We start from the raw sequence: 7,159 nt of genomic DNA, 5'->3' as shown, positions 1-7,159 counted from the left end.
TGTATGGACATCAAGATCGGACCTTTACGTGACTTTTGGGGGCTAGAAGGCCAGATCTATAAGTTAGAGAAACAGATCTGACCTCAGAAGTTCAAATGAGTGTTGCCATGGAGGAAACTCGCCGAGTCCATGAGAGAACTCGACGAGTCGGATCGTGTTGCCCCGCGATTCGTGATCAGTGGAAACCCGTCGAGTGAGAGGTTAACTCGACGAGTCGAGTGGGGCATTAGGAGGAGTCTGAGGACACGCATGGACTCGCCGAGTCACCTGAGTGCACTCGGCGAGTCTGGTCAAATTTAGACCGTTGACTGGAGTTGATTTCATTTGACCTTAGGGTTTGGTCAAACTGATTCAAGAGAGGTTATGGAGGGGTAGAATGGTCTTCTACCCATTATTTAGAGATGAGGATACAAAGAGAGTATTGATTTGAGATATTATCATTTTGATAGGCGGAGGCTAGATCAGGGATATCGAGCACGAGAGTTTACTAGACATCATCGAGGTGAGTCTTCTCACTATACATTACCTAGAGTGGTATCTATGTGCAGACCGGAGGGTCTTATGTTTACGTGTATGTCTGAGATTTATGTGATTTGTGTTATATGTATGCTGTGTGTTATATAGACCGGACCGGAGGGTCCAACGACTCATGAGGCCAGAGGGTCCTCGATCAGACCGGACCGGATGGTCCAACAATTTAGACTGGACCAGAGGGTCCAACGAGCTAGACCGGACTGGAGGGTCCAACGAGCTACGGAACTGGAGGGTCCCGCTGAGACACGTTGACCGGAGGGTCATGCCAAGTTATAGCCTCGAGTGGCTTATGTGTTGTATGTGGTATTTTGTGGAACTCACTAAGCATTTATGCTTACCGTGTTATGTGATATGTGTTTCAGGTACCAGCGAGGGTCGCGGGAAGGCGCCGACATGATTTGTACACACTGGCAGAAGATTATGTGTTGAGATTCTGGGATATGTTTTATTGTGATGACATTGATACATGTGATTTTGAGAATATTATATGAGTTTTATTAAGTTTGAAAAATGAAAAATTGTTTTAAAATTTATGTCGTTACAAGTTGGTATCAGAGCCTTGGTTTGAGGGATTCGGAAGCACCTTCGGGCGTATCTGAACTCAAACTGAGGATTTAAGGAAATTTTCATAAAAGAAACAATTTTTCTAAAAGAGTAAAAGATTTTTGAGAAAATCAGAACGGAGCAGTGTGTACGATCAGCCAGTGCCCGAACGGTGATTTCCCAAAATACCCTTACATTATGTGTTATGAGATATTATGTGATATGCTATGCATGCTAGAGATAGGCTAGGTATTTCATACTTTAGGACTAGAGTGTCCTAATCTGTGATGCCTTAGCCTAGGAGTTGCTGTTATATGCAATGTGCCTTCGAGTATGTGTTAAGTATGAGTATCCAGCAGGAATCCTTTTAGAGAGAGATCTGAGTAGAGGATTAATCTAGGAGAGATACCTAGATGAGCATTTGAGGAGTCTTCTGAGAGAGTAGTCAGATGCCCGCGTGGGGTAAAGTTGCTTGAGTTCGGTGATATCCTTTGAGTATGAGGAGAGCAAGTGGGTTATAACCTAGAGTGGTTTTACACGTTGGTAGAGATTATTCGATGCCCGGATGCTGCTTGCTTTGTGCTTGGTGGAACTCTTGATGATGAGAGTCAGCTACTAAGTGAATATGACGATATTCAAGAGGTAGGTGGCTGGCATCATAAGGAGTTCTTCAGCAGCTATGACGGAGAAGTGTGAGAACCTAGGAAGAGCCTAGGAAAGGGTGACCCTAGTCAGATGAGTACGCTGACAGAGTAGAGCATTTCGCAGAGGAGCGAACACGCGTGACGGAAATTGGTGATCGAGAAGGTTGAGCAGCTACTTAGGAACTCGGGGATGGTCCATGTAGAAAGTATGGGTAGATGTGGCAGGTAGTATGGGCCCGTACTACAGAAAGCAGAGGACCAATACTCAATACAAGGAACATTCTGGAGGTTTTAAGTAGCAGATCGAGAGGTTATTTCATGGTTCGAGTACCTTGATTTGTAGCAGATCGAGAGGTGATTTCATGGTTCGAGTACCATGATTTGTAGCAGATCGAGAGGTGATGTCATGGTTCGAGTATCATAATTCGTAGTGGATTGAGAAGAGAGAACATGGTTCGAGTACCATGATTGTAGCGGATTAAGAAGAGATAACATGGTTCGGGTACCATGATTCATAGCAGATCGAGAGGTAGCCACATGGTTCGAGTACCATGACTCGTGGCGGTTAGTGCTTCTGGTTTACCAGTTAATCTGTTGTGATTGGTTTGACTGACATCATATGTGAAAGAATATGGGGCCAGAGGTCCATGTTCAATGAGTTTCAACGAAGCATCCCTTGTGAGGGAAGCCGAGATGATTCCAAGGTATTTTGGTGAGATGTCAGACGAAGTCGCAAGGCTCAAGGATGAGTAAAGATGGCATTTATGGAGGATTACGGCATGAGTTGAGCAATCAGCCGATAGCGGAGATGTCACCTCCTGTGACCTGGGTGGTATTATTTCCGTTTCCGGTGGGAAACGTAAGAGGTGTTGAGATTTCGGTTTCTGAGCTTGGGGGTAGAACCTTGACGGTTATCATTGATGGCGACCCTCCATCAGAGTATTTGGGTAGTATGTCAGCCGAGAGGTAATGTTAGAGCATGAGCAGGTTGTCAGTGGGGACTGAGATGGTTAAGGACAAGGATACACCCTATATGAGCATAGTAGGGCATGTATTAGCTGCAGAGGCAGACGATCAAGAAGAGGATATTGAGGTGGTGGCTCTTATTGTCTATGATGAGTATCGAGTGTTGTTAAGAGGTATCAACTCTTATTACAACCCACGTGATGGAACGTTGGTCGAGGAGTCGAGAATGAGGAGTATGAGAGTTCATTATTTTCAGATTAAGAGTCAGAGTTACTAATGGACACTTGAGATGTCTGGTATTGGGATGGTATGAGATCCTGTATGATTAGAGGCAATCATGATGAGAAGTTTCTGAGGATTTCATCTGAGATTCGGGGTATTTGGAGTTGCGGGGTCTCTATCAGGGAGACCACCGAGCATTGTGTAGTACCTTCCAAGAGTAAATGTGATGTTCCTGGTGGAAACAGTCTGTGGAATAGATTAATTGTGCGCCAATTGGTGATGGTTCGAACCCCGAGTGGGGGAGAACCGGGTATTTTATTGAGAGGATCAGAGATTTGTTCAAGAGCGGTTAGGGAGTAGAATAGAGACATGCATTATGGATTCAAGAGACCAGAGTTACTGGTTGTCAAGGCGAGGGCAAATCAAGATAATGCATGTTGTACGTGTCAAGGAAAGGATTAGTTTCTCCACGGTAGGTGGCTGTCGGTCGAAGACCGTGTGTGGCATGAAGATTAGTGGTGAATCCTGAAGGAACACATTGTTGTATCTGTGTATGATGCGGTAAGTAGGACATCAATGCTTGAGACAGGACATCATGAGGTTCTGTGATGGTGTACCGAGGTATCCGAGTATGATGTTCTAAATTTCGGATTATTTTGAGACTTGAGTTATGGGATGAAAAGTGGTGTATCAGGTGTCTACGGTTCTGGTGGGAGCCCTTTCAGCTAATTGACATCAAGCGGGATTTTCGAGAATGTGGATTGCAGCAGGGAAAGGTGTTTAGTTATGGCGGATGTCGTCAGAAATAACAATGCGTAATTTGGTTAAGTGTGTACACCTATGGTTGGTCTGCAGGGCATGAGTTAATGATCGTAGTGTGGCGTCGACCTTAGGATGAGATTGTGAAGTGGTAAGAGGAAGGGCGGTGATGCTACGGGGAGACGTAGTACTCACTATTCAGTGAGAGGTTGTGGTGATGCTACGGGGAGCTGTAGTACTCACTAATCAGTGAGAGGTTGTGGTGATGCTACGAGGAGCCGTAGTACTCACTATGCAGTGAGAGGTTATGGTGATGCTATGGGGAGCCGTAGTACTCGCTATTCAGTGAGAGGTTATGGTGATGCTACGGGGAGTCGTAGTACTCGCTATTCAGTGAGAGGTTGTGGTGATGTTACGGGGATCCGTAGTACTCACTATTCAGTGAGAGGTTGTGGTGATGCTACGGGGAGCCGTAGTACTCACTGTTTAGTGAGAGGTCATTGTGATACTGCGGGGAGCCGTAGTACCCACTAGTCAGCGAGAGAATGTTGTGATTAAGTACTCCCTGATCAGAGCGTGATGCAGAAGAGTTTTAGGCTTGGGTAGCCGTAATATTTGAGTTTATGGGAGCCTGGTGGTCGAACCAGCGGCAAGACTGGGGTCTCCATATTTTTCGGGAGTCGTTATATTCTGAATTGAGTAATGGTTGTCGCAACCAAAGGGAAGTGAATAAGTGAGGAACACATGAGTTGCGGGTCATGAGTTGAGTGGTTCGTTGGGACAAGTGGTTCCAATTTTGTGCTGGATTAGACTCTTGAGTTGAGTTCGTTTCTAGTGGTGTAATGAGTAGACAGAATGGGATTCCAGATTCAGAGATGCATTTCATTTGGAAGGGGGTATTGTTCCATCTGGTGTCTTAGACCGGAGTGGGTCAGTTCGTTGGTATGAGAAAAGCACGAAACGCATGGAACTAATAGTAGTAGACGGCAGAGATCGAGAGTATGTCGAATTCCGTATTCGCTTGAGGTGAAGCGAACTTCACGACTTAGGTGTCGCACTAGGCCGAGATAGTTGTATTGATAAGGAAGTCAGTGAGACGTCTTGGTACATGCAATGGGTAACCTTTGGAGGTTCAATTGCTGGGTCGGGAGATGACCTGGTGCTTAGTCTTGAAACGGATATTGAGAAGGGAGCCGAGGTTATGTTTGTCAGATGTCGGAGGACACTTCTGAACAAGCATGATCATTTTTGTGCCTGAGGTCAAGATGTTGAGGGTTCGTGTTTAGAAGGGTTTTGATTGCAGTACAGTGGATGAGTCCCTGGTGTGATGTGATCCTTTCATTCCTTGGTATATTATCTGGGTTGTTTATCATGTGTGGGACGAGTGATCGGTAGCCAGTTTTGGGCATGGGCTTGTTTTATCGTTCCCCACCCGAGAATCAGAGGTGTAGTGAGCTATCGGGGTTTATTATTCGAGGAGCCAATAAATAGGTGACATCTGGAGAGAGCGGTCTGGCTGTGTGTCATGCTACTAGACTTTCCAGATTCTTGAGAGTCAGGAGGGGTAGCGTAGTGGCAGTGGGTCAGTCCTTTTCCAGGGAGGAGTTCATGTTTGGATTCAGGTGCCCAGAGAGGAAGATGGCTATGTGGTATGAGATACTTTCGATGGTGCTGTTCGGTTATTGGATTAGATCTATATATTATTGAGAATCGATTTCGAGGGCGAAATCTAATTCAAGTGGGGGAGAATTGTAACATCCGGTTTACCAGGTATATTGTTTTGAGTATTTAATTCAAGGACTTTGGAGGGACTCGACGAGTCGGTGCCTCAACTAGTCGAGTAGGGTCGCGACTTGGTGACGTGGTTAATGAATGGACTCGACGAGTCAGAGAGATGACTCGCCGAGTCAGCGTTGTTGACAGAAACCCTAATTCTCTCGGGCCTGGGCCTATTTAAAGGCTCTTAAGGCCTCCTTTTGCGGCTACCTTTCAAAAGAGAGAACCATAAACGAGTCCTCAGTGTTTTCGGCAAGAGAGAGAGCCATTTTGAGCTTCTTGGTGGATGGTTTGCAAGGAAGAAGGAGGTTTCAAGCTAAAGGGGCCAGAGGAGGTTGTAGATCCACGATTTACAACCTAGGAGTATCAGTTAGAGGTATCAATTCGGACCCCTTTTCTTCCCTTATTGTGTAAATCTTCCTTTTGAGGATTAGGGATTGTATTATCTTCTTGGTGGCGATTTGGTTGCATCAAACCCCTCTTGTGAGCTGGTAGCATAGATCTGGACCTTGTGAGATCCAGAAAGTCAGAAAGTAGAAAGCCATTGTTGTGCAACCATGGGGTTTGGAGGTTAGGAAGCTTTAATGGAGTCTAAATGGCATATTGAGCGAAATATACCATGCATGGACATCAAGATCGGACCTTTACGTGACTTTTGGGGGCTAGAAGGCCAGATCTATAAGTTAGAGAAACAGATTTGACCTCAGAAGTTCAAATGAGTTTTGCCATGGAGGAAACTCGCCGAGTCCATGAGAGGACTCGACGAGTCGGATCGTGTTGCCCCACGATTCGTGATCAGTGGAAACCCGTCGAGTGAGAGGTTAACTCGACGAGTCGAGTGGGGCCTTAGGAGGAGTCTGAGGACATGCATGGACTCGCCGAGTCACCTGAGTGCACTCGACGAGTCTGGCCAAATTTAGACCGTTTACTGGAGTTGATTTCAGTTGACCTTAGGGTTTGGTCAAACTGATTCAAGAGAGGCTATGGAGGGGTAGAATGGTCTTCTACCCATTCTTTAGAGATGAGGATATAAAGAGAGTATTGATTTGAGATATTATCATTTTGATAGGCGGAGGCTAGATCGGGGATATCGAGCACGAGAGTTTACTAGACATCATCGAGGTGAGTCTTCTCACTATACATTACCTAGAGTGGTATCTATGTGCAGACCGGAGGGTCTTATGTTTACGTGTATGTCTGAGATTTATGTGATTTGTGTTATATGTATGTTGTGTGTTATATAGACCGGACCGGAGGGTCCAACGACTCATGAGGCCAGAGGGTCCTCGATCAGACCGGACCGGAGGGTCCAACGATTTAGACCGGACCAGAAGATCTACCGAGCTAGACCGGACTGGAGGGTCCAACGAGCTACGGGACTGGAGGGTCCCGCTGAGACACGTTGACCGGAGGGTCATACCGAGTTATAGCCTCGAGTGGCTTATGTGTTGTATGTGGTATTTTGGGGAACTCACTAAGCATTTATGCTTACCGTGTTATGTGATATGTGTTTCAGGTACCAGCGAGGGTCGCGGGAAGGCGCCGACATGATTTGTACACACTGGCAGAAGATTATGTGTTGAGATTCTGGGATATGTTTTATTGTTATGACATTGATACATGTGATTTTGAGAATATTATATGAGTTTTATTAAGTTTGAAAAATGAAAAATTGTTTTAAAATTTTACGACGTTACACCGATTCCGACCATCCT

The sequence above is a fragment of the Lactuca virosa genome, chromosome 9, assembly GCF_052849685.1.
Source record: "Lactuca virosa cultivar CGN04683 chromosome 9, Lactuca_virosa_CGN04683_v6, whole genome shotgun sequence".
NCBI lineage: Eukaryota > Viridiplantae > Streptophyta > Magnoliopsida > Asterales > Asteraceae > Lactuca > Lactuca virosa.
Note: the sequence above shows the minus strand (reverse complement) of the source record.